We start from the raw sequence: 27,570 nt of genomic DNA, 5'->3' as shown, positions 1-27,570 counted from the left end.
CAAATCAATAGCCCCTAGTCCTCAGGGCCTGGAGCCAGCTAGAGCTGGGTTTGGTCATTGTGTGGCTTGCAGGATGTTCACGCTGCCGTACCATTCACTCATGACCCAGGGGTCTTGTCTTCGTCTTGAGTATCAGCAGATTTGTCTGATGTTATTTCCATTCCACAGGAGGCAAACTGCTCTGGGGAGGGAAGGCTCTCCAAAGAAGGGGAAGGGCTACGTGGGGCAACATGTGGGACCTCCCCACAGCCCCTCAAATGTTCAGGAAAGCTCCCAAATGCACCCCAGGCTGAGATGGAAGACTCAGGGGTGGACACGGTGGAGGGGCCAAGCTCTGCACTGAGGCTTCCAGGGCCCCCTGCATCTCCCACAGGGGTCAGGGTCAGGGGCAAGGCTGGGGGGCTACAGGCAGTCTGGGTGGCCTGGCATCCCAGGTGGACAAGATTGGACATTCCCAAGATGAGAGGTTCCAGGTTGGATCACAAGGAGATAACCTCTGGGTACCAGCTCGTCAGGGTGGGCTCCATTCTGACAGTGTCCTCCCAGGTGGGGAGCTGGCATCTCCAGAGTCCAGAGGGAGAGTCCAGCCCAACTCCCACGGCCTCCTTGGCCACCTGACCTTTGTGCACAGGTGTGATACCAGGTGTAGCACACAGGTGCGAGGTCCACGTGCAATGCCCAAGCGTGCCGCCAGGTGTGGTGCGCAGGTGAGACTTGCATTTGTCTCCTGCATCCCAACTTTATGCAGGGCCTGCAAGGTACTTCCATCATTTGCCAGACGTTCAGGGAGCACCTACTGTGGGCCAAGCCCTGTGCTGCACCCCGGGGACCCGGAGCTGAAAGCCGGGCTCTCCTCTTCCACTCCAAGGAGAGACAATGAGTACCTCAGCGTCTCCTCCTATTTGTCGCAGCTTCCCAGACACCAGCTCAATAACTAACAGGTGCTTGCCAAGGGGTGCGGACCGACGCACCTGCTTAAGCAGCGCCATCTAACGCAGCGTCTGAGACGGAAGGTCAAGTCCGAGAGGCTGAAGTGCAAAAGGAAAGCAGAGTACACAATGGGGAAACGCATGCAAGTGTAATGTTATTATTGCTCAGAAACCTCACCTTCCCTTCCTGTCCCAAAATGTGACCCCGACTGCCCTTTTAGATCTATAGGAACAGATCAGATCTGCAAACCGAGAAAAGGAGCGTTCTCGTTCTTCCACTGGGCAGGTGAAGCTGGGAGTCATTCTGTTTTGCTTTTTCTGTTATTTTATGTATATTTTTTTGGTTACATCTTAAGCACCCTATGGGAGGAAATTAACCCTGAAGCACCTGCCAATCTCACAGGGGTCCCTGGATGGCAGTCCTGGGGGCAGGGCATGGATGAGCTGCAGGAGACCAGCTTCCAAATCTCGCCTTGCTGTGTATCCTGGTCTCCTGTGGCTACTCTAACTGACGGCCACAAATTTACAGATATATTTTTTGAAAAAGATTTTGCTTATTTATTCATGAGCGACACACAGAGAGAGGCAGAGGCACTGGCAGAGGGAGAAGCAGGCTCCCTGCGGGAAGCCCGATGCGGGACTCGATTCTGGGACCTGGGATCACGCCCTGAGCCGAAGGCAGACGCTCAACCACTGAGCCACCCAGGTGTCCCCAAATTTACAGATTTAAAACAAATCATTCTCGTGCAGGCCGAGAGCCAGAATTCGGCAGGGCTGTGTTCTTTCTGGAGGCTCAAGGAAAGAATCCGTCTTGTTACCTTTTCCAGCCTCTAGAGACCCACCTGCATTCCACGGCTTGTGGCCTCTTCCTCCCCCTCTTCCTCCTCCTCCCTCAAAGCCACGAGTGTGGCATCTCTCATCTTCCTCTGGGTCTGTTCCATGCCACCCTTTTCTTTCTCTGGCCCTCCTGCCTCCTTCCCAGAAGGGTCCTTGTGATGACAGGGGGTCCATCGGATAATCCAGTATCATCTCCCCACCTGAAGACCCTTAATCACATCTCTAAAGTGCCTTTTGCCCTGAAAGGTAACATACTCACAAGCCCTGGGGATTAGGATGTGGACATTTGGGGGAGGGGGTGTGCATTACAAGCCTGGCACACTGTGTGCCCCTGGGCAAGTCACTGAACTTTGGGTAAGTGTCCTTCCCATGCAAAGAGCCCTCAGAGTCTGCGGGTTTTCGCCCTGTCCCACAAGAGACACTCACCTTTCAGAGAAATAAATCTTGCCCACGGCTATAGGTTTGAAAAGCCTTTTCTTAAGTGCCAGGCAATGAGCAAAAAAGCTTGTTAAATAGTTTTCAACGACTCAATCACCAATGAAGAAGTAAATGAAAAAACAACTTTGTGAAACTAGCAGGTGTGGCCACCCCCATGGTGGGGACAAGGAGCCTGAGGCTCAGAGTGGACAGGTCCCTTGATAAGGGACTCAGCTTTGGTCTCCTAGCTGCAGAACGTGTGCCCTGCCAGCACCAGGACAGTCCGGGCACACGCTGGGCGCTGGCCTCGTCTGCTCACTTGGCGAGCAAAGGAAGGAAATGGAAGGTCAACCGGCTGCTGCGGTGGGGACAGGGGCCTCACCTGAGCCTCCTGGTGGTTTCCCACAGCCTCACGTGACCCTCGGAGCTGCTCTAACACACACACAAGCGCTCAGACTGGGGTTTCCTGCCAGCCCTGGGGGACACTCCGTTCTCACCGAGTTGCTTAAAAGAGGCAGATGGGCATCCTGGGAGCCCAGCCACCAGCACATGCTTTCCGGGGGCTCCCAGGGGCCAGCTGCTGTCTATGCCACCTGTGTCACCTTCATTTTCACTGTTTACCACCAGTCCTGGGCCACTCGGGGAAGAAGAGCTCAACCCTCCCCCCCCCAAAAAAAAACCCCCAGACATATAGGCTTTAAACCAAGAGGTCTTGGGTTCAAATACTGGCTCTGTCATTACTCGCTGCATGGTCTTGGGCTTTTTTTCTTAACTTAAATTTTTTAGAGCAGTTTTAGGCTTACAGCATAATTGGAGGAAGGTACAGAGATGTCCTACACACACACATACACACCCCACCATGCACAGCCTCCCCTGTCATCAGCATCCCCCACCAGAGCAGGACATCTGTCACAACTGATGAACCTGCTGCAGTGACGTATCACCCAAAGTCCAGAGCTGATGTTACGGTCACTCCCGGTGTCGTGCATTCCATGGGTTTGGACAAATGTATAATGACACGTATCCACCCTTGTAACGTCATACACGTGGTCTAAATAAGAGACCGTTAACGGAGGCATGGGCAGGTTCAGGAGCACCCAGAGACTGGGATTGCAGGACGCTGCTACCATCCCTGGGGCTGGAAAGAACAAGCAGAGGAAGTGGTGTTTCATACAGAAGCCAGCGGGACCTACAGCTGTGGGGAGCCTCCCAGCAAGAGCTACGGTCATAGAGGGCACAGCCAGCCAGGGGATACAGCACGCGGTCAGCGGGAGGAGATGCCCCATTTCCCTCCTCATCTCCAGCTGTTGCATCCAGCTCTGTCCATCTCCAACCAGGCACCAGTGGACAATGCCGCCCATCAGGATGGGGAGGTCACAGAGCCTGGCAGGTGATGCATCTGGGGCAACAGGGGTGCCACCAGTGAAAAGTGGCCAGTAGTGCTCATTACAGGGCCATTCATCACCCATTCTTTCCACAAACATCTAGTTGGCACCTTCTGAGGTCCAAATGCTCTCCCAACTGCTGGGGACACTTTGGGGGGAAGAGAAGAAATTCCCTCAGGCAATTTATAGCCCAGTGGGCAAACTCGACACTAAAGAAATGATCAATTACAGAAGAAAATGCCAAGTCTGAGTATTAGGAAGAAAACCGAAGTAGGACAAGGGAAGAAAAAAGAAAGGGAGGCTATTTGAAATCATCCAGAGAATGTGCTGGACATTCCCAGGACACACTCGCTACATGTGTCCGCCCCAGCAGGTCCCTCTGTCCAGATGCCCTTTCTACCTTCTGGATGCCCTGGCCAACCGCCCAGGCAGAGGTACTTGTCCCTGGACCCTGGTGAAGCCCATCGGCACACTCCCCCTCCTGGCCTCTAGTCCCCAGGAAGGCCTGCTGTCTGACCTGTCCCACTTTAACAAAGGCAGGTGGCTTAGCTGCAAACAACCAGATTACAGGAGAAAAAATCCTGAATACAGAGAAATATTTGCATAATTGCATTTCAAGACTTTTTTTTTTTAAGATTTTATTTATTCATGACAGACACACAGAGAGAGGCAGAGACACAGGCAGAGGGAGAAGCAGGCTCCCTGCGGGGAGCCCGATGCGGACTCGATCCCAGGATCCCAGGATCACACCCTGAGCCAAATGCAGACACTCAACTGCTGAGCCACCCAGGTGCCCCCATTTCAAGACTTTAAAACCATCACTACACTTGAACACACATAAGGATCAGGAACCACGGTGGGAAGGCCCTGGCCTTGGCAGCCTGGCCTCTGATGACACTCTCCTCTGGCCCAGGATTCCTGCCCCGGGATTCCTGGTGCAGGGACCACCTTCTCCTGGGTCCCCCTTCCCAACACAGTGCCACAAAGGAGACAAGGTGGGCCTTTTTGAACAGAGGATGAAAAGAACCCCGTGTATACGCTCTCAGATGTGGGACCTGGGAGCTCTCAGATGTGGGACCTGGGGGCTCCATCCCGGGGTGTGAGACATGGGGTGCTGGACATCTCAGCCAGGGCAACACTCAAATTTCCACAAGCATGGGAATCGCCTGGAGGGCTTGTTAAAGCCCAGATTCCTAGGCCCCAGCCCTGGATTCTGCAAGTCTGGGGTGGGCCTGAGAATGGGCATTGCCAACAAGTTCAGGCTGATGCCCACGGAGCGGGGAAGCACAGCGCTGGGCCATTCCGACGCTGGAAGCCTCTGTCTGCTCGGTCCCTGCCCCCTCTGCCAGCCGCCAGACCTGAGGCTCCCCGCCCCCCGCCCGGCGGCAGGGACTGCATCCAGGGTCTGGTTCCTCCTCGCCGCTCGCAGCGCCCCGCACAGGCCGAGGCCCGAGGAGGGGGCGCTCGGGGGGCAGGAAGGGAGCGCGCAGGGGCGGGGTGCGGGGTGGCCAGGGGACGCCCCATCCCCGCGGGCACCGCCTCCAGCCTGCGCAGTGCACCGGGTGGGGGATCCGCCGAGGGCGCCCGTGCCCCCGGGTCGCCTCCCGGAGCGGGTGTCGCCTCGGCCGCGCACCCGGGGGCGGGGCGGGGCGGGGCGGGGCCTCCGAGGCCCCCTCCCCCGGCCCGGGCTCCGGCTCTGCGCGGCGGCGGCGGCGGCGGCGGCGGGGACCGAGGTGAGCGGCGGCGCCGGGCCCCGAGGCCCCGCGGGGGGAGGGGCGGGCGGGGCGGGGCGGGGCGGGGGGCGCGTGTGCGGGGCGCGCGCGCGCGTGTGTCTGTGTGTGTGCACGCGTGACGCGGGGCGCGGGGACCCGCGATGGGGTCGGGGTGGCGCGGCCCCGCTCCCCGGCCCCCCGCCCTCCCAGCTCCTCCCCCCGCGTCTCCCCTTCTCGCCCCCCGCCCCGCCCCCTTCCCGTCTCTGTCTCTGACTTTCCCCGGGTCTCCGCGGGCGGGTCTCTGCGGGGGGCGCAGCCGGCTGTCCAGCTGCCTCGTTCCCTGCCCCTCCTTCCCCACGCTGCCCCCTCCCCGTGGCGGCCCTCCCTCCCTCCACGCTGCCCCCCTTCGTGGAGCGAACAAAGATGGTAGAGGGCCGGGGGCACCTCCTTCCCCAGCCCGGTCCCCCTGTCCGGCTTCAGCGCGGCCCCACCCCTCTGGCCTCTGGCCTGGGCCTCCTCCCCCCTCCCCCTGGGGAGCTGGCCCCGCAGAGCCCCGCGTGGGTGGGGGTGGGTGGGGGGCAGCAGGCGCATCTGAGGGCAGAGGCCCCAGGGCTGGATGGAGCACATAGAGGTCTGTGCCCTCAGAACCGGGGAGCCCCGGACACGGCCCGGAGAGGTGGCACTGACCTGCCTGGGTCCGGGTCCCGGGCCTCTGGCAAAATCAGACCGTTCACTGGCCTGACGCTTTCGAAGATTGTGTCCAGTGGAGCCAAGGTAGGGAAGACCTGCTGGGCTGGGGAGGGTCCCTGGCCTGGGGATCGCTGGGTGTGGTCTTGGCCCCGGCCCTGGCCCGCCAGGCCACTTCCTGTGGGCGGCCTCCATTTCCCCATCCAAGCCGTGGGGCAGCACTGAGATCCGCCGACAGCTGCCAGTAGGACTGCATGGACTGGCCATCGCTGTCCAGGTGATTAGTGATGCTTTTGGCCAAAGCCCGGCTGTGCCGGAGTTCCCTGGGATTCCAAACGCTATTCCCTGGACCGCATCTGGAGGGGGAGGGGGGCCTCCCTGGGGCCTCTCAAGACCTCCTGCCCCAGGCCCCGCTGGGAGCACCCTTCTGGAGGGGTGTGAGCTAGGGCCTCTGGGGGTGGGGCCCAGGGCCACCAGATTGTCCTCTTCAATGACAGTGCTTCATAACATGCCAATTCCTGGGCTCTTGTCCCGACCTCGGAGGGGGGCGCCAGGAATCTGTACTGTGCAACGCACCGCCCACCTCCACCCAGTGCACATACAAGGGTGAACACCGCTGAGTGGTGGCATTGGAAGAGGGCACAAGCTCACTGGCTCCCTCTGGCTGGTTGGCAGTGGGGTGGACCCAAGAGCACCCCAACCCGGGTGCTGTGTCCCTGAGCAAGTTCCTCCCCCTGTCTGAGCCCCAGTCCTCCTCAATCAGCAGGTTATGGCCTCCCTGGGGGTCTTTCCTGCCAAATGGTCTGCGATTCTCAGCCTTTTGTTTAAAATGGGGGGGGCCTGGGGTGCTCTGGAGTCAGGCAGCATCACAGGGCCACCGCCGGCTGTCCCTGGGGTCCTAGGCAAGCTACCTTGCTTCTCAGAGCCTCCATTTTTCCATCTGGAGCCCTCAGAGGAAAACCGTAGTACTCCCCACTCCTTATGGGTCTGGGCTGACCCGAAGAGGCACCACGCATGACACGTGGCAAGCCCGCCGCAAACGTGGCATAGGCCGTGAGAACGGTTGGCACTCTCTGGGTTTCGGCCACCTTAACTATCCGGCGATGGGGACATCTGCATGGACTTAATTTCTCATCACCAGGGATAGCAGCCTGTGCAGAAACGTTGGTTAGCGGCTGGATTTTTGTTGTTGTTGTTTTGTTTCTAATGGATGGATTGCAAGGCCTGGGAACGGTCAAGCGGGATCACCTGGGCAGTCAGGCAGCGTTTCATGGGATCCGGCTGGGCCGCTGGTGCCAGCTCTTTCTGGAGGCAGGCCTTGGAAGATGACACCCAGGTGTCCCAGGAGGCTCTGGGCAGAGCCAGGAGGGGCTGGGCCGAAGAGAGGAAGCAGAAACCCCGGGGCCCTGTCCAGGTGCCCCGAGTCCTAGGCGTTCACGGACATGAACAAAATCATCTGCTGGGACGTCTGTGAGGAGAGCGGGCTCCCAAGATGCCCGTAGAGGGACAGGAAGCCATTCACTCCTGCCTTCATCCCCTCGCTCAGTATCCCCTGCCTCCTCCAGGCTCAGCAGATGACAGGAGGTCCCATGAGGTAGAGAGAGCCGCACAGAACGGGAGGGGCCCCAGGTGCAATATGAATGGGGAGCTGTAGGGTCAGATTGCAGGGTCATTGTTCCTCAGGGTCACAGGGCAGGGTCAGGAAGTCCTGCCTTGGGCTCACCCAGCAGCCCGGGGTGGCCCGGGGTGGCCCGGGGGTACCTGCTGAAGAAGACAGGACCCAGCCGTGCCCCACGTCCGCGTCAGGAGATGCACGTTAGAGTCTTGGACTGCTATGAAGACGTGGCTTTAGTGGAACAAAAAGGCAACTTCCTGGTGACACTATAACCCTCTTTTTGCCTTTTAACCACATCCCTCTTATACGTCTCAAAACCGAGTCTCAGTGGGGGGAGCACCAGTGGGATGAGGCCTCTGAGATCGGTGTGTGAGCACAGCTCTGGTGACTCAGAAATCCCTAAGTCTCAGACGGCTGAGAGCCAGTCGGGGCCAGAGAGGGGCCACCAACGCCGGGGACCCCAGAGTCGGGCCCACCTGCTGTACAGGTGGCAGCACCCTTCAAGAGCCGTGCGGCCAAGCGGAAGCCGCCTACCTCTCTGAGCTTCAGTCCTGCTGCCTGCCTTGGGTCAGCTTGGACTTAAGTGTTGAGATGATTAAAAGCACGGGTTGCGGTGCCCTGGCCGCCTGGGTTCGAATCCTGACCCCACCCCCACCCCCACCCCCCCAGCAAGTCACTAGACCTCTGTCGGCCTTGGCTTCTCCATCTGTGACGTTGCGACAACTGCAAGCACTCAGCGCCGAGGGGTGTGGCGAGGATCTTGTGACTCCGTGTCAGGCCCCGAGAGGGACATTCCCCTTGCGCGGGTGGAAGAGTGGCAGCCCAGCCACCTGGGCGTACTGTGGCTCTGTCCACCGTGCTCCGGCACGGGTCCCAGTGTTACTGTTGGGATTGGTACCAGTGTCAGTGCTGAGGGCCACCTCCGGGGTGGCCGGAGGACTGGGTGCCTGGCCCAGAGGAGCCTTCAGCTGACACCCGTGCCCCTGGGTACCCTCGAGGGAGCACAGCGAGGCCTGAGGTAGAGTTTACCGTGGGATTGCCACGGGCCGTCTACACCAGGGGCGGGCGGTGGTGCCGGGATTGTCAAGGAAATCCGTGTGGCTCCTTTGAGCACTCAGTGGTGCTGTCCTCAGTTCTGATTCCAGGGCGTGGGCTTCGGCCCAGGAAGAAGGGGGGCTGCCGTTTCCTGAGCCCCTCCATGTGCAGGCCCCACCCGCGGACTTCTCCAGCAGTGATCATGGCCATGCCCCATGAACAGAGAGGCAAACTGAGGCTCACAGAGGCCAAGCGGTTGCCTGGAGACCCGGGCAGCAGACCCAGGAGTGGGGCTGGGGCTCACACCTAGGGTCTCTGGCGAGAGGGGTGCGCGTCCCCTTCCCACCGCGCCCGCGCTACCTGCCTGAGGGTGACAGGATGTCACCAGAGCACCGCGACGATGGCAGGAGCTCCCACAGGCAGGAGCTCCCACAGGGAGGAAGCAGACGTCTTCCTCGTTTTCTGGAAGGTTCTTATGGTCCTGCTTCTTGTGCCATCGACCAAACTGGTGAAAAACCTTGTGTGTGTTGCCAGAGCAGTTTCTCCAGCAAAACTCGTCCCCCCGGGGCCCACGGGGGAACGCAGGAAGAAAGGCTCGGGGCAGGGAGGACCCAGGCGGGGAGGGCGGCCCCCATGCAGCACCAGGAGACCTGCCCTCTGGTTCTGGCTCTGCCACAGACCCTTCGAGTCTGAGCGGTGGTTACTGCCCGGGCCTCAGTTTTCGAATCTGTGAAATGGGAATTTCGATTTCTACCCCACTTGGTACCCGTGAAGGGGGAGGGGGGTGGTAAAGCTACAAAATCCGTAAGTCAACACACACCCCACCCCAGAGATGCACCTGAAGACAGCTCAGGGGTTTACATATTTGCCCTTGTTTAACAGATGTACAGATGAGGAAGGCAAGGCCCAGAGAGGTCAGTCTCTTGTCCAACGTCACACAGCAGGTCAGTCCTTAGGGTCTGCTTAAAATGGACTGAGAGCCAGCCATTGAGGCCACGTATTGATGATAATAAACATGATGTTTGATTATGTCCTGTGACAGGGAGCTCACTACCTTCTGAATCCCTGGGACCGTTGGTCTCGGACTTGAGTAGGTGGTGGTGGTCTCTGGCACAGTAGGCTCTGGGTGGAGAGGGAAGGCCGGGGAAGACCCTGAGCGTGGCCTTGGCCACAGTGGGGAGAGCCCAGTCGTGAAGAGGTGGGGAGCTGTGGTTTCCAGTCTGTTCTGAAGGGGGGTGAGAACCCCAGGGCACGGGGCTGCTGGGAGGTGTGAACAGGGGATGTGATGTCAAGCCTTTGGCAGCGGCAAGGGCTTGAGACGCAGTAGCTGCGATTCCTGTCATGTTGTTGCTGCTGCTATGCTTGGTGTTCGTGTCAGTGTCATGGGGGTCTGGTGGCTCCGGTAAAATCGGGGGCCCTGCCAGCAGCAGCCAGGCCTTGTGTTGTCCCTGTGCACCAGCCTGAGACATGCTCGATATTTGTTGGTTGGATTCCTGATGTTCAGCTCCCTCTGAAGAGAATGTCTCCATGTGGGCGAGGTACGGGGAGACCCTTCATTTTTAGGGTCTTGTCCCGTCTCCCACAAAGCACGGGGAGACCCTTCATTTATAGGATCTCATTCTGTCCCCCACAAGTGGGCACCATCAACTCCACGTTAGGAATAGTCTTAGATAGGGTGATGGGCCTGCCCAAGGTCACGTAGTAAGAAGGGAAAAGCTGGGGATACTTCCTGGAGGAGGTGGCATGAGCACTGGGCCAGCAGGATGGGACATCTGCCTGGGCCAAAAGGCAGAGGCTGGTGCCCTAGGTGTGGTGAAGGGGAACATGGGAGCTGTCCACAGGGCAGGGCTGAGCCCGGCACCCGGCACCTGGCACCCGGCACCCGGCACAGGGCGGGGCAGAGTGTGGTTGAGGCTCAGGGAGCATGAGCTGAGCTGACCTGAAGTCTCGGCGGAACAGTAATGCGATAGCGGTCTGGGCTCCTGACCCCACCCTGCACCCCACCCAGCCACTTCCTTCTGTCCGGGCAGGAAGGGGTGCTCTGCGGGCTCGGAGGCTGCAGGCACCTTCCTGGGGACTGCTCTGTGAGCGGTGATAAAATATTTATCAGAAACAGCAGCAGCTGGGCTTCCCTGCACAGGGTACAGCCAGGGGCAGCTCCCATCCCTCAACCTGTCGGCCTCCCTGAGTCCTGCTGAGTCACTGGCGGGGGGGGGGGGGGGAGCCACCTGCCGGGGCCCTCCTGGGCCCCTCTGCCCTTTGGCCCTGTGGGTCCCTCCTAATGTGTAAGACATTCTGCTGCCCGCGGGGCCAGCGCAGTCTTGCTGAGGCTCCAGAGCTTACCCAGCGGCCAAGGTCACCGCACAGAAGGCCAGCAGGCTGCGACCCCCCTGCACTCACCCCCGCGGGTCCCACCTCCTCAGTCCTCACGCAGCTGGCAAGGCAGGTAGGTCGTCCTCTTGCACCTCCACTTAGGGGTGGGGACACCAAGGCTCCGAGCAGGGGAGGGGGCGACGGGTCAGGGCCCCCCCCCCCCCCCGGCCGCTCGTGGCCCAGTGGAGATTTGGCCTCTGACTCCCGTCCCTGTGATGCCAAACTCGGTTCCAGCCTGGCATCGGGGACCCGGGTGTCTGTCCGTCCTGATGCGACACAGTGCTCTGACTTCGGGTTTGTGCTTTTGATTTTTAGAGTAACAGCAACAACAAAAAACAGTAGCAGATGGCTTCTTCCTACTGCCGCGGGGGTGGGGGGAGAGGAGCAGGGGGTGCAGATTCTTTTGTTCACTCATTCATAAAATATATGCTCGTGCCCTGGCCACCAGCCGGCGTTCTAGGCTCCATGGACCGGCGGGGGACACCGATGCCACACTGGGGGGAGCCCACGGAGCCGTTGGGGCCTGGGTGCAGCGCCCGGGCCCACGGACCTCCGCTGGGCCGCCCCGCCGCTCTGAGCCCAGGTCTCCAGCTTGTGACTCGGGGGGTAAACTGTGCGCTGTCGAGTGACGATCGCACCCGTGTCCTTGTTTTCCTGTCACATCTGCACACCAGCCTGCCGGGCATCCGTCGGCCTTTGGACCAGGTCTGGTTTCCTGAGAGGCCCCGGCGGGCTTTGCGGTCAGCGCCCCCAGGGCAGACCCAGCGCTGATGCCCCGGGGCCCTTGCACAGCTGCTGGCCTAGGGCGGGAGCCTCTCCGCAGGGCTTAGGGTGCTGAAGGCGAGCTCCGGTTCCCGGGGAGCCCCGCTGGCAGCGGGAGGAGGGAGCCGGGTCACATGCCAGCGACTTATGGGACACCTGTGGGTGGCCGGGGTCGTCTCCACCCCTCCAGCCCACCACCCGGTGCTGGATCAGGGACACTGTCGCCCTTCGCCGCCTGCCCGTGCACACAGGTCACCCTTATGCCCGTTTGCCCCCTGCCTTGCTGTCCTCTCGGCCTCCCTATGTGTTCCTCTGCCTAGAACTCTTCCTCCTCCTCCAGGAAGCCTCCTTGGTGGCCCTGTATCCTCCCAGGCAAGATGGGGCAGGGCTCCTGGAATCTTTGCTCATATATTTGACACAGCACTTAGTGCCCCATGCGCATCTGTTCAGTCTCCCCCCTCAAGGCTCAAGGTGGGGCCCTGCCTGACTCATCCCTGGGTCCCAGGGCTCCACCTCGGGCTGGCACAGAGCGGGACCCCAGGGGTGTCCGAGGAGGGATCAGGTGACTGAGTGACCTCCAGGACTGTGGTGTGGTTTTATAAACATAGGGTGAGAGACAGGAGTAAAGCTGTAAGGCGTGCTCCGTGTGGAAGCTCGCTGCCTTTCTGGAAAAGTCTCCACAGGCCGGGCCTCCAGTTTACTGACCTGCAAAGACCATGGACGTTCAGGTGAACAGGAAGGACTTCTGGGGCCAGGAGAGACACAGGGGGGCGGGGCCACGTTGCAGAGCCCCAGGGGTCAGCAGGGCTGGCCTGAGTTCCTCCCCTTGGAGCTGGGTGACCCCCCCGTGACTCACCCCCCCCCCCGCCCCTGTCAGGCCCCGTGTCCACCCGGCAAATCTGGCATTTACGTGTTGGAGGGAAGGCGGCAGGTGGCAGGGCGTGTTCACGGGTGCTCATTCAGTAACTTCGCGTCGAGAGACGTGTGCTAAACTCTGGGAGGCAATTGCCGCGAAGTCACAGGTCCCGCCGGCTGGCTCTAGCTCCACCAGATGGGCCTGACCTAGTCTGATGAGGGAGGCTGACGGGACACAGGCCCGTGGCGTGATGGAGCTGTCACAAACGGAAGCCCAGGGGAGGCCCCGGCCCAGCCGTCAGCCTTGCATCGCTGGCACCTTGCTGGCAGGTGGGTTTGCAAGGAAAGCAGGTGTGCTGGGCCAGTGAGCGCTGCGGTGCTGGAGCCCCAGAGGAGGGTGAGGTAGGGGTGGTAAGACCCTGGAGGAGAGGGCTGGACTCGATCCTGAGTGACGTGGGGTGGAGGGGGGAGCGTGCCCCCGAGAGCATCACAAGAGCTGCATCCCCCGAGCCTTGAGCACTCCACCTGCCAGCCTGACTCTGGGGGAGGCACTAAGGAGCCCATGAGATCCTTGCCCCGACCTTGAGAGGCAGGCACTGCTGGGTCCCCATCTTACAGAATGGGGAAACTGAGTCCAGGTCACAGTTAGTGACAGGGCTGTGCTTTCAATCGAGATTTGTCCCCAGAGCCCAACTTAGAATAGCCGGTCTTTCCTGCAACCCTGGCTCCAGGCTTCCTGAGCTTCCGGGGGGCTTCTGCTGGGTCATCTGCAGAGAGGGGATTAGCCAGCGGCATCATACACGGAGGCGGAGCCATCATAAAGCTCACCACCTCGGGTCCTCGCTAGGACCTGCTCTGTAGTCTGTGGTCAGAGCATCACCCAGGGTGGCTGGTTAGGGGACAAGCCGCCCTGGGGAACAGGGGAACCCCCAGACGTGGGAGACAAGCGAGATTTCACAAGATCAACCAGAAAGAGCCCTGAGCAGTCATGGGCACCTGCCAGCGAGGTCTGCCCACCGAGTCACAGAGGGGGTGGGGCCAGCGCAGGTGAGCCTTGCTCTGCTTTACCTGGAGGTGTAGAGAACCAGCCAATGAAGGGAAAGGCCTCCTCCATGCTGACAGGCAAGGTTGGGGGCCATCTGGGTCTGTTGGCCCCAAGGCCAAGCACCCAACAGGTGGCTAAAGGCCCTGGTGTTTGGAGGGGGGATGCTGAGAATGTCCCTAAGGCAGGTGAGCTTCCTCCCTGCACGCGTGCTAACAGGTGCTATAGGCAGTGTGTGGTCACGAGGGGAGGAGGGAGGATAAAGAGGCCTGTTCAGGCCCCAGCCGGGGCCCCGTCCCCTCGTGTTCAGCTGGTCAGCTGGGGGTGGGCCAGGCCCCCTGCGTGTGGCCTCGGATGCTGGATTCTAGACCCTGCGACATGCTCACCTCAGTCCTCTGTCCCCTGTTGGTAGAATGGGGACTCCTCCCTCTCCCCCACCCAACACTGTGTCTTCCTCCCAGAGCAGTGGCAATGGCCAAGTAGACAGACACCAAGGCCGGCACAGGGTAAAAGATTTGGCCGAGGTCAGATTCAAATCCAGCACGTTGCTCAGGGCCTGGCACATGATAGGTTCTCAAGAAATACTGAATGAAGAGGAGGGAAGTACAAATGGCCTCTGGCACTGCCCTCGCGGCCCTGGGACCCCACTGGGGAATGTGGGGGAGGCAGGCCCCGTCCAACACTAAGTAGGACTTCAGACCACAGGAGCCAGCCGAGGAAAGAGTCAGGAGCATGTCTGTGGTAGTGAGGGATCCCACTCTCAAGTCTTCCAGGTGGCCTGGGCAGTGCCTCCAAATGCAGGTGTATACACCCCAGGGTGGGGCTCGTGGGGAAGACTTTGCTGGGTGAGGTCACCCCGGGCAGGGTTTTGCAGGATCTCTGGCGAAGTCCCACAGACCCCTTCTTCCTGCCACCTGCCCCTCCTGTGGGGAAATTGCTAAGGGTTGAGACAGGGCCCGAGGAGCCGTGTAGCTTACAGGTGCTACAAGGCAGAGATATGTCACCTGCATCCCCACCCTATCTGCCACCCACACTGGGAACCGCAGAGAAAGAGCCAAAGCCTCTGTTATGCAAAACCAGAAACCCCCAAGAAGACCCAAAGTAGGAGCCCCTGGGGGACCAGGCCAGGGTTCTGGGCAAGCCCATCCTCCTATGCCCAGAACCTCCCAGAGAAGGGCTCCGGGACAGCAGGGGGCAGGACGGGTGTCCACCGCCAGGTCCTGGCCCTGGCTCTGTCACTGGGGTGCCTGGTTGACCCCCGGGGATCCCTCTCTCTCTGATTGTGGCTGGCAGGTCATCGGGCTGTACCCCAGGACCCCAGACCCCCACCCCACCCAGGAGCACGCCCCTTCAGCTGCTGCAAGTCAGCGTGAATGGAAGGGGTGCCAGTAACGGGGATCTGGGCTCAGCAGTGAAAGTGGGGAGAGCACAAGCTCCTGCCATTGCCGAGGAGCCTGCTTTCCTGGCTCAAAGCACTCAGCAGATGAGCACCAGGACCGGGGTCACTGCATCGTGCTCTTGGGGCCCCAGAGAGACTGGATCTGAGGGCAACCCAGGGATGAGGGGTTCCCAAGCTGATGCGGGTCCAGGAGGGCTGGAGGCCCGGGGTGGGGGGGCAGGCTTGGGGCAGGCCCTAGGACTCCTCAGCTAAGCAAGCTGCGTGTGCCCCCCACCCCAGTGCTCACAGAGCCCGGCCTCATCTCGGCGTCCCAGTGGGAGGCACTCCCAGAGGCCCCCATCCTCACTTCACATCAATGGCCCCTTCCACCATCGCCACGACCCCATGAGGTCCAGTCATCATCCCCACGTGACATGTGCAAGTTCTCAGGCTGGTGATGGTGGAAGCAGGCAGGAGACTCAAGCCGGCAGAGCTTGGGGAGGGGAGCAGACCCAGTCCCTGGACTCAAGGGGTCCAAACCCCAGGCGGTGGCCTTCCTGCAACCTCCATGCACCCCGAGGCACCCTGAGATGCCCCTCTCCCTCACCTGGCTTCACTCCGAGCCCCGCTCTCGGGGCTCTGGGGACACAGGGGCCAATCCTGGAGGGAGACCCTGTCTGTGAGCTCCACCTGCGGCCCCGCACCGGCCAGGTCTGGGCACGGCAGGGGCAGTGGGAGGCCTGAGGGGCACCTCCTGGCCCCCTCTGTGGCCTTGTGTTTTCTGCTCCAGAGCCTGTCGGGGTGGGCTGCTGAGAGGTTACCTGGGGCAGGTGAGCACCAGCCCAGCCCCTGCTGATGGCAGGGCTCACCCAGCCCTGCTGGGCAAGGTCATCCTTCCAGGCCTGTTGAACATGTCACAGCTGCTGAGGGCTCTTCAGGGCCCCCCGAGGGCATTGCCGTCCTTCTCACCCCCTGCCCCCTCCGCCTCTGCCCTCCCGTGACTCGCCAGGGGAGGGGCAACGTGGTAGCCTCCACGCACAGGCTCTGGCATCCAGTAGGTGCTCGCGATGACTGACGACTTCATGGTTGCAGCCTCCGGGCCAGAGCTGGGCTCAGATCTCGGCCTTCCCCTCCCTGCTGCGGGCTGGGGGGTGGCCAGTGCCCTCTGAACTGCAGCCCGCTCCCTGGAAAACAGGGTGGGAACTCTGATTGGTAGGGTGACCCCCAGGAGGGAGGTGGGGGTGCCCAGCGCCCAGGAGGACCTCTGCCTGAGGCCTCGGGCTCCCCATCCAGAGCATGGATAGCTGGACCCCATGAGCTCCAGGAGTCCTTCAGGCAGGGCTTTCTGTGGGAAATAGCAGAGCAAGGAGGGCCTGGGGAGGCCGTGTCAGAACGGGGCCGTCGGCATCCTTCCCCGGGAAGCCCGATTCCTGTCTCTTCCTGCTGCTACAGTGTTGAAATAGACTTTTTTGGTAAGAAAGGAGGGCCAGGTGGTTTTTGTTTAAATGCCCTTCTTAGACGGTGTGTCGGTTCCCAGACCTGGCCACGTTCTTGGAGGAGGGGGCAGTAGGAGCCGTGGACACAGGTGTGTGAGGAGGAGAGCGTGAAGGAGGGCAGGAGGGCTCAGGGACCCCAGGGGACGTGGGGGGAGGTCCCTCCCCCTCTCCTCCGACACCTCTGGGAAGGGAGTCAGATTGTGGCTGCTGCCCTGCCAGGTGAGCCACCCGGGAAGTGCCCCAACCCCCTGTGTCCCCACAGGAACATGCGTTGCTTCCTGCTGCATGGCCAGCCTGTCTCTACAGTAGGGCTGGTGATACTTGCACCAGAGGGAATTACGATGGTGTGGTTGCACGCATACCTCCTCAGGCCTGTGCTTGGCCGCTGGAGAAATGCTTGCAAAGTAACACCCGTTATCAAGATGCTCCCGGATTGGAAAAAAAATAAATCCTGCCAGGAGGTCCAGTGTACCTGTGAGATATGGACTAGTTTTTGGCTCTGAGCTTCCCAGCAACAAAAGCAAACAGGACAAGAGGATCACTCACTAGATTTGAACACCCTTCAAAAAAAAAAAAAAATGAACACCCTTCAGATGAAAGCGCAGGTTTTCCTGGTAATGAGGCCCAGGGGATGATCCCCTCAGGAGCTGTCATGAAGGGGTCCCCGGGTGATGTCCTGAGCAGCACCCTCCGTGTGCCCGTGGTCTGGCTTGATCCAAGGCCCTGGTGTCTGGAACCAGGTTCCCCGGCTCTCCCAACTGCTGGGGAGAGGCGGGGGGCATCCTCAGGAGGTCTGCTAGGGGGACCCAGTGAGGTCCCATAACTGTGAGATGACTGAAGCTCCCTGTGTCGTCTTCAGAATCCATGAGGATTTCTCCTTAATTTGTTATAGAGCCGTGTGCATTGAAGCACAAAAACAATGTTTCCCCTCCTCCAAATCTTTGGGTACCACGGGCACTCCTTCCTGGTGGTCCATGCTCATCCCTCAGCTTGGCCTTAAGGTGGAGTCCCCACCCTTTTGGAGAAGCCCGTGAAAGCCAAGCCCCTCACTCCAGCAAAAGGCACACTCCCATTCAGGATTTAGGCAGGCATTTTCAGGGAAAAACCCAGGGTCTTGGGACCCCAGCTCAGCAGGCTCTGATATAGGGTGAGATTGGGGGAATGGCATGTCTCCAACCCCATGCTCCATGAATATCACTTCCCCCAGCTGGGCTTGGGTTAAGCGCAGGCAGCAGCAAGCTCAGATTGATCTTGAAGTGCATCTACTCTGCAGAGAGCCAGATGTTTTCGTTTTGGAGCTCAACACCTTTCCCGGATGCACCCAGGCACTCGAGTCAGTTAGGATTCTTTTTTTTTATTATTATTTTATTTATTTATTCATGAGAGACACACACAGAGAGAGAGGCAGAGACACAGGCAGAAGGAGAAGCAGGCTCCCCGTGGGGAGCCCAACGTTGGAATTGATTCCCGGACCCCGAGATCACACCCTGAGCCGAAGGCAGACCTCAACTGCTGAGCCACCCAGGCTTCCCTCAGTTGGGACTTCTATGTGAACATCGAGGAAGGATGATGGGGAGGGAAGTCAACACTGGGACTGCATGATGTTCCCTTGCCCGGGTCCTGTCCCCTTGAGCACCTAGCCCGGCGCCCAGTAGGCTGGGACCACTGAGCCCATCCCATGCCCAGGATGCTGGCTTTTCCCAGTAGGCAGCTGACTCTGTTAAGCAAATTCACTTTACAGTCTCTTCCCATTAGTTTCTTGGCTCAAGTTCTTGGGAGCTGTGTCCTGATATTTGTAGTGTGTGCTGTCCTTCCCTCCTGGTAGCCTGTTTCCCTGTGTGCTGTGTCATTGGGATGGTGAGTTTATTTCCAGCCAGGGGTGATCCGTGGACACCTGGCCCGGCTTGGGCACCTTTAGGATGGCTCTGGAGGGCAGCCCCAGGCTATCCCCTGCCTGGCCACACCGTGTCCTCTGGGAGGCCAGATGCCAGACCGCAGGTTCCAGGAGACTTGCACGCTTTTTCCTCCCTGGAGCTCAGGTACACACACACAAGCTTTCCCGGTCATCGCTCTTTGCCAGGGTGCAGATCTTTCTCTCGGCTCCCCATTTCTTAGGGGCACGGCCCCTCGAGAGCCCTGGCTTTGTATGAGGGGCTCCGTTGTCTCTCCCACCAGCCCGTTTGCTTCAGGTCTCCCCTCCTGATTGCTGGTTTTCCCCTCTGTCTCAACACCCCCTCTCTGCCCCACAGGGCTGTTCACCTTCCTGTCACATCCAGGCTTTTAAGTCCTAGCCTTTTCCCATGACTTAACCATTATGCTGATACAGCACAGTGAGTGGAGCATAAGCCTGAAGAATTCAGGCCTGGGAGCGAGACCGCCTGGGCTTGGATTCCAGCACTATGAGCACCGGATGTGCTCAGTTTCCTCATCTGTGAAATGGGCACAGCAATGCTTGAGGTTGCTGGAAGTGCTAGGGGGCTCGATGCACTAAGGCGCTGAGAATGTCCCTCTGAGTTGAATTACTGCATCTCTCAAGCACTATTCGGGAAAATCAACATTAAATGCGATCTAAGTGTAGCAATAAGACCATCTGAATGATAGTATTAGCATTATTCTGGCCCCTAGTGATTTTCCTCACTTTCTTACAAGCTCATACAAAAGTTATGCATGTAGTCTTTTTATCCAGCATTTCTAGGAGATGCATAGGGAGAGAGCTTTCAGGTTGTGTCATTCTTTTTTTTTTTAAATTTATTTATTTATGAGAGATACAGAGAGAGAGAGAGGCAGAGACACAGGCAGAGGGGGAAGCAGGCTCCATGCAGGGAGCCCGACGTGGGACTCGATCCCAGGACTCCAGGATCAGGCCCTGGGCCCAAGGTGGTGTAAGAATCATCCAGCCTCTTGACCTTTCAGTGGTCGATGCAAAAGAATCCTAATGCCCCCAGGATGACTGCTTCTCAGGGAGCACTCTCCAGAGTCTGTCAGTTACCTGTCTCCAGGACTCCTACTAAATTGCAGGCCATCTCCGGAAGCCGGTGGAATCCAGCTCAGCCACCTGCCAGCTCTGTGACTCAGCTTCCCATGAGTGCATAGCCTCTGTCCCTTATCTGAGACCCTCAGGGCCAGATGTGACGTGGGAATTCCTACTGGGTTTTTGAATGATGATTCAACCTGTTGATACCCCGCAGGAGGCATGAGGGCAGCGTCCTGGGGGCCATTAGATCTACACAGAGTGGGGTAGACCAGGACTCTAAATAGCCTGACATTAGGGCAGATCCAGATTTTGTGGCCTGAAAAAAAGAGTTTTCAGAGCCTGTGCATTTCCTAGCTGTGGACAGGGATCTGCAATGGGGGAGAGAAATTAGACTCCGCTCCACCTCCAGCAAGCAGAACTTACAGCCAAGGAGCAGGGCCAGGATCAGTGAGTGGGGTAAGGGGCACTCTTGTGACCGACTCAAGGCAATTCTTTTTTTTTTTTTTTTTTTTTTACTCAAGGCAATTCTTGCTGAAGGCAGGCCAGACTGATAAGATATGGAGGGTGCGGGGAGGGGCTAAACTGACCCAGCAGGATTCCTGCTCAAACTGGATCCTGCAAGGACGGATGGGAAGCCCAAGGTTGGGCCCAGTCCAGCGGAGGGCTCTAAGGAGCCTGAACCAACTCTGATCGAGAAGTAAAGTCTCTGTCTGCATCTACGTGGCATTTACCTTGCACCTCTGCACACCGCAGCCAGGGCCGCAGCAAACATCCAGTCTGATGGAGGAGGCAGGCCCAGTCGCGAGATCCTAACCCAAGGCAGAGGGAAGACAGCGCGTACCGATGAGCACCCACTGTGCGCCTGGCCCATTTTACATCTGTGGACACGTTTTCAGCCTTGGGAATCACCCAGGGAGGAAGGTATTATCGTGGTTCTCATTTTACAGATGGGGAAACTGAGGCACAGTTAAACAATAGTAGTCAGCTCGAGGTGGACCTCTGTTCATCACTAAAGCCCAGGCAGCCCATGCCCCGAGTCGAGACCACCCTGCTGCCTTATTGTTCTTATGACTGTCACCAGAGAAGAAATTCGTTGGAGGAAAGGGAGGAAGAGCATGCCCCGTGGAGGGCAGCACCCGGAGAAAAGCCCGGAGGTGCGAGGCAGGCAGGAAGTCTGGAGCACCAGCAGTCACTCTGCCTTCCGGTTGGATGCAGGTGGCAGAGAGGGGCCCAGAGGGCTCAGCATGGGGATGAAGCAGTAACGGAAGGAATGGAAGCCGGTGCCCAGATTGTGGAGGGCCTTGGACACCAAGCTTGGAAATCCTGCAGGCGGAGGGCTCCGTCTGAAGCCTCTGGGCTGGCAGGGCCCCGTCACATCCGGGGAGCGAGTCAGTGTACTGGCAGCAAGGTGGAGTCCTGAGCCTGCCAGGGCTCGAGGGCCTAGAGCGGTGGGCGAGCTGTGGGCACAGGCCTGGGACCTGTACTTGCTGGGAGGGTGGCAGGGGACCTGCCCAGACTGCAGGTGTGGAAGGCCCCGGCCTCCAGGCAGATAAATTCAGTCCACAGTCCACCCTGCGGGAAGCCAGGGACTAGAATGGGCACCCCGGTGTCCACCCTGGCCCCGCCCCCTCACTGGCCTGTGACCCTGTGGGTGACATCAGGACCTAGGACCTCAGTGTCACCTGGAGCAGAGGATGGGGCTGCCCAGTGGGCAGGGTTATGGTGGGGGTATGTGGGCTAGGCACTCAGTAAGGGGTACCTCCCCCACCGTGGGGAGATGGAACCCCCCCCAACCCTTCCAGTGAATCTCAGCAGTACTTTCTCCTTCATTGAATCCGTACCCTTGTGGACTTTGAGCCACATTCCTGCAGGAACAGGAATGGCGCGTCGAACGCCATCCTGGGTGGACACTCCCTTCCCTGGGAGCAAAGCCCTGGACTTGGCATAGTCCAGACAACCCCATGCCACCTCCTTACTGGGCTCTTGGGGCTTTATTTATGGAATCAAGAATTCAGGCCAAGTTTGGATGCTGCTTGTTTTCTACACACCCTGCTGGATTGGAATGCCCGCCTGGGCCTTGTAATTCCCGGGGCCCCGGGACCTGCCTGGAGGGGTAACGAAGGCTCACGGAGGAACAGTGAGGGACAGAGCACTTCCTACGGCCCCTCCGCCCTGCACCGAGCCTTCCCATTTGCTGGGGCACCCCCTCCTAGGTCTTTGTGTTATCCGTGTGAGTTCTGATATCTCGAGTGCTGGTTCTTTCCAAGGATTCTTCTAAGAAAAGGCTGCCGGCCAAGGAGGTGCTTGAGGGAGAAATAAAGCTGGAAGTCAAGCCCAGTCCCATCCAGCTCTGTCCCGTGTGGCCTCTGTCTACCTGTCTGCACAGCGGGGATGGTAACAGGGCCCACCTCACAGTGTTGCTGCAAATGCTCAGCTCAGGAACCGGACCCCAAGCAGGGCACGCAGTTAGGGTGCAGGGGCCGGAGCGCTGTGCTTTGGCGCAGAGATGCTCACCACCCGTGTCCTAGGGTTTGTGCGTTCCCATCGGAGAGAGCAGGGGAAGGGGAGGGAAGGGTCTGCAGCTGGCCGGCGTGAGGGCCCGACCTGTCCACTTTTGAACGTAGGGTTCCCGGATGCAGAGGCCAAACCAGGCGCCATGGGGGGAGAGGGGAAGGTGATATGGTCATGTCTTAGGTCTCCCTTAACAAATGACCACAAGCTGGAGGGTTTGCGACAGAAATTTATTCTCTCCCCGCTCTGGAGGCCAGAGGTCTGAAATCAAGGTGTCAGCGGGGCTGAGAATCCCTCCTTGTCTCTTCCGGCTTCGGGTGGCTGCCAGCAATCCTCGGCGCTCGTTGGCGCTGGGCCACCTCACGCCCGTCCGCCTCTGTCTTCACACGACTGGCCTCCCCCCGTGTCTCTGTCTCCGTGTCTTCGCAGGGTCTTCTTATAAGGACATCAGTCATTGCATTTAGGGCCCTGGTCCTCCAGCATGACCGCATCCCAACCCGGTCGCATCTGCAAAGACCCTATGTCCAAACAAGGTCACAAGCACAGGTACCAGGAGTTAGGACTTCAGCGTGCCTCTTTTGCGGGGGGTGGGGGGGGGGACACAACTCTACCCACCACCGGGGAGCAATCTGGATGCCCCCAGGACCCAGTCTGGCAGGAAGGTTGCCATGTCTGTATCCAAATCAAGGTTGAAGGGCTGGATGGGGTGGTTCTCCCAAAGGAGGCTGGGAGCAGCGGGCCCCTGGGTGGCGGTGGCCCAGCTCTCCCCACCCTGCACGCTGCCCACCTTGCCTCTAGACGTGACATCGGCTATGTGCACCGCAGGCCAGCTCTGGTCAGGCAGACCCACGCCGCCTCCTTAGTGAAGGTCATTGAGTGCACGACGTGGAGGCCGGGCGGCCTGGGTTTGAATCCCGGCCTGGCCTTGTGACCGTGGACCAGTCATTTAACCTTCGTGGAGGGGGATCCCCAGCTGGCTTCCCTGTAGACTGGGATGATGGCGGCAGCTGCTCCATATGGGATTGCTATGGAAAGTCTGGTGGCTGCGTCCCGTACCCGGCCCATCGTGAGTGCTTCTCGGGCCTCGTCGGCAGTCACTGTTCTCATGGTACCCCATGCTCATGCCGGCGGGTCCCCGGTTCCGTCTCCCCATTCTACATTCAACGAAGGAGGCAAGGCTCCAGGAGGTTAAGGGGCTGGCAGGGGAGGTGGCCCAGCAGGGAACAGCCCCCGTTTGGGGGGCACCGCAGAAGCCTGCAACCTCCGCTGTGCCACATTCCCCCTCTGCTTTACCCTTGCCGTGCCACGGCCACCTATTTATAGACCAGAATCGGGGTTATACAACGCCAGCCCAGGGGGGCCTGGGGAGCTGGCTGGTCAAGGCCTCATTTACAAATGGGAGAGTGAGGTTTGGAGACAGAGTCATGTGAAGGCCGTCGTCGTGGGGGTATCATGTCGGAGACGAGGGACCTCCGCGGACCCGAACCTCCTCACCCACCCCTGGAACTGGATCCAGAGCAAGCGGAGGGCGAGTGTTCTGAGAACAGAGGTCGGAGACCATCTGCTTGAGGAAGAGCTCTGCATGGGGTCCTGGTGGCCGTGGGATGGGGCTGGTGGGGGCTCAGCTGGTAGAGAGAAGACTGGAGGGGCACATGAAGATGTTAGGGGGTGTTGGACAGGACTGGAGCCCACCCCATGATGCCAGAGACCCTGTCTTTTTTGTCTCCTGTCCTGCTGTATCCGCAACACCTAGAACAGCGCCTGGCATGTTGTAGGTGGTCAGTAAATATGCCCTCGGGAGGCGGACTTTGCCTCACCAGCAGTACATGGTCCCAGCCCCAGTATTCCGGAGCTGACGACCCTTGAGAAAGCAACTTAACCCCACTCAGCCTCAGTTTTCCCATCTGTGAAATGGGAGTAATAATAGTTGAGCCTGGCTCTAAGGCCACCAGAGGGGACATTTCCTTCCTCTGGAGCAGTTTGACAGCAGGCCCCACGCGCCCCAGGCTTGACAAGCAGGAGTCTCTGTGAGGTCCCCCCGTTCACGGAAGGTGGCAGGTGTCATTTCCGATGCCCATCCAACCTGTGATGATGAGCCGCTGTCCAGCCTTGGGACGGTCCCTGAGGACCGCGCGTTGCAAAGCCTTCAGAGGTGGTCAACCTAATCACGGGCGCTTCTGGGGTCACCCAGCACATCGGCCCTGACTCAGGAATCTTTCCACCACGCGGCCGTAGCAGGCAGCAGTTACAGGGCTTGGCACAAACCCCATGCTGACGTGGCTTGCCTCGTCCCACCTCACCCCTCGTGGGGCAGGCACGTCACCCCTGCCCCCGCTGGTCCACCCCAGAGAAGGGAGGAGTGCTGTGCCCAACACATTGCTAAGCCCCCCCAACCCCCGGGGTCCCCAAGACCCCACAGTGCAGAAGGGCCTTTCTTCTCAGCTTCGGGGAGCACCAGGCTCAGCCACCAGGGGGCACAAGTGTCTGGAAGCGGGCAAGACGCAGGCCGGCTGAGGACAGCGCCAGTGACAGTGACAGAGCTGGCGGCCATCCACCCCCTCACCCCCAAGCTGGCCCGGCTCCAGCTTCCGCTCTGCCACTTGCTGTGACTTTGTGCACGGGCCTCGCCCCCTCCCCAGCCCAGATGAGCCTGGAGGACCCAGTACAGCCATGGTGGCCGCCCCTGTGCCCTGCTTCTCTGCCGCTCCCGCGGCCCCCTTTGGACCCGGCCCCTTCGGGGTGGGCTGACTCCCCGCTTCTGGGGGGGTGGGCATGCAGGAGCAGGCTGGCGTCCTGCAGCTCCAGGGCTCTCCCTGGTGGACTGGAAGCCTGGGGGCCTGTGCTGCAGAGCTGCACAGACTTCCTGCTTCCATCGCGGGCATCAGGCCGCCCACCCGTGGAGTGAGGGGCTGAGCCAGGCTCAGGGGTGTGCAGACCCCAGGCCCCACGAAAGTCCCCTCAGATGCTTATTAGTAATCCCAGGCCCTGCCCCCAAACCTGACTGAGGCCCCCAGCAGGACTGAGAAGGGGCATTTTGAAGGAACCCCAGGGTGCTTTTGGATGCAAAGTCTCAGCGCCCTGAGCCCATCTACAGGTGCCAGGCCCCTCCTGCAGGTCATCACTGGTCCCAGTGCTTTCTTTACCTGCAAAGACAAAAACCTCTGGGCCAACCCCTCGGCCAGCAGTACCGCAGGCATCAAAGACACCCGGATCTCCATCTGTGGCCACATCTCTGGGGAGCACATGGCCTCTACAGGGCCTTCTGGTTCTCGTTTCCCCTGTCCAGACTCACCCGTGGAGGCTTGGGGTAGGGGGGTGGTGGGAGGCAGGGCTCCGAACCCTCAATCCCACCCACATTACAGATGGACAAACTGAGGCCCTGGGAATCACCAGACTTGGTGGCAGGGCTGGTGGACCCCAGTTCTGATTACTCAATCGAGGGCTCTCTCTCCTATCGGAAGAACAAGCCCTGGGGTCCCTCTTGGTGACCAGGGCTCTGTCCTGACCCCCAACACCCCACTGGTGGGTGGGAGGATGGATGGACTGCAGCTTCCATCCTGGGGGAGGAAGGGCATGGTTGGGGCCATCCGGCCTGGCATGGATCCAGAGCAAGGTTACTTTGGCAGTTTGGGGGATGGGGATCCCAGCCTCCCAATCCCTTTGACAGGGGCATTTCCATCCCGAGTCTCCGCACGTTCGAGCCCTGTCCTGGGCCACCCTTACAAGCAGTTGCTCGATTCCCAACCTCTTTTCAGGCCTCGAAGGCCGCCTACGTGAGTGGAGGCGGGCCTGGTGGGCACCCAGAGCCCCTCTGCCTGCCTGTGGGGGCAGCAGCTCCACGAGAGCCGTCACGTGGGGCTTAGGCCCGGGAGGCCTGGTCATCTGATGCTTCCCAGGAAGCCAGAAATCAGGGTTTCCATGTCAATCTCTCCATTGTCAAATCTTGGCTGCACACAGTTTTTGTTTTCTCCCCTGACACTGCAGGCCGTGCAGAACACATTTAGGGGTTGTCCCCTGCTCTGGGTGGGGGGTCACGACAGCCTTGCCTCCGCTTGGCCTCTGCCTCAGATTCCAGCCCTGGGGGTTGGCTGAGCCACACCCCTGTGCCCCTCGCTGCCTGTCACCTGCCCTAACACAGGGCAGCAGCACCTCACCGAGCCCCCACCACACCCCAGCTCTGGGCTCTGGGGTGTAGGCAGATTTTACAGAGGTCGCAGCCGGGGCCGGGGCGCTTACAGCCTTAACACACGCTGTAGATGGCCTTGAAATCCCTCTGCCATCCCTCCCTCCCGAATTTCTTGCTGGCCACTTCTCCCAGAACCCTGCTCTCTCTCTCCACTCCCAGAACCCCCTTTCCAGCAGGACCCCCTCCCCTCTTCCTCTTCTCCCTTCCTCCTGCCTCCCCTTCTGGGCTGACTTACCCACATGCCACCCATTTTACCTTTAATTTCTCATCCACGGGGTCTGCCCCCCTCCCCCTTCCACCCTGAGCGGCTGCTTCTGCCCCAGAGCCCAGCGCCCCCACCTGAGTGCACCGAACAAACAAAGCCAGCCCTCTCCCTGGGAAGGTGGGGGGCAACCTGCTAACCCTTTGGGAAACCACCATGCATCCCATCCCACCCAAAGTCCAACCCCATTTCCCTGCTCTGCTACACTCGCACCGCTGATAGTGACCATGGCTCTGTCTCTGTCGGTCCAGTCTGGCACTTTCCACAAAGCATCTGTGCTGCATGCCTACTGTGCACTGGGCTTGGAAATGTAGTACGGAAGCCGTCTCACAGTCCCTGCACGCCTGGCTCATGGCAAGAGGATGGAAAGTCACCACATGACCAGAGGGCAACCCCGGGGCCTAACCTGGGGTGAAGGCTGCCTGAGAAGGAGGAGATGGCTGGCACTGGGAGGTGTCTGGTTCCCAGGCCGGGGAGGTGGCGGTGGAGGCAGAGGGACCACATACCTCTGCAGGCGTTCCTAAAAGGGTGAGAAGCCACCAGGGGTGGAGGAAGGGGCCAGCTCAGTCCTTCCTGGCCTGTCGGCTTACGCCAGGTCCTGCAGGTCTCAGCCTTGGGGATGATGGACTCTGCAGGTTCACGGTCCTTGATCTCCACTCCATTGATTTTGAGGTCAGGTCAGGGAGTCTAACGGACATGACTCTGCCTCCCTAGGATGAGGGTAACGTCTGGCACAAAGCAGGTGCTCAGAAAGTGCTGATTGACTTTAACCGGGCAATGTCTTTAATAGCAGGGTGTGGCTAACCCTGAGAGGTTCTGTCATACACTTTCTAAGGGGCTTGGCCTGACCTTGGCAAACCAGCCCACCTGGCACATTGGGCATGAAGAGCCCGGCTTTGGGGGCTGAGCCAGGCCCCACCAGTGCCTCCTCCAGGCTGATTACTGTCTCTACACTGCGTCAGACTGAATTAGCTAGCCCCCACCCATGGCGTGGAAGGAACCCCTTTCTTGGGTAGCAGGTGCTTTAGTTCTGCCATGGAGAGGAAGTGGGAGATGCACACACCCTGGCAAAAGGGATCCAGTGGCCTCTGGGTTTCAGTTCCCTGTTCTGTAC

General features: G+C 59.8%; 1 protein-coding gene across 1 annotated transcript in view; it reads left to right on the top strand.

The window, feature by feature from the left end:
- The first annotated feature begins 5,169 nt into the window (after positions 1-5,169).
- PRR5 (proline rich 5) overlaps positions 5,170-27,570 on the top strand; it is a 50,827-nt gene continuing 28,426 nt past the window's right edge. Inside the window, exon 1 of the mRNA XM_055329065.1 lies at positions 5,170-5,301. The gene's annotated coding sequence lies outside the window, so the exon portion shown is untranslated. The remainder of the gene's footprint in view (positions 5,302-27,570) is intronic.

This window comes from Nyctereutes procyonoides, unplaced genomic scaffold, assembly GCF_905146905.1.
Source record: "Nyctereutes procyonoides isolate TBG_1078 unplaced genomic scaffold, NYPRO_anot_genome, whole genome shotgun sequence".
Lineage (NCBI taxonomy): Eukaryota > Metazoa > Chordata > Mammalia > Carnivora > Canidae > Nyctereutes > Nyctereutes procyonoides.
The sequence above is the reverse complement of the archived record's forward strand: the minus strand, read 5'-3'. Positions and strand labels throughout refer to the sequence as shown.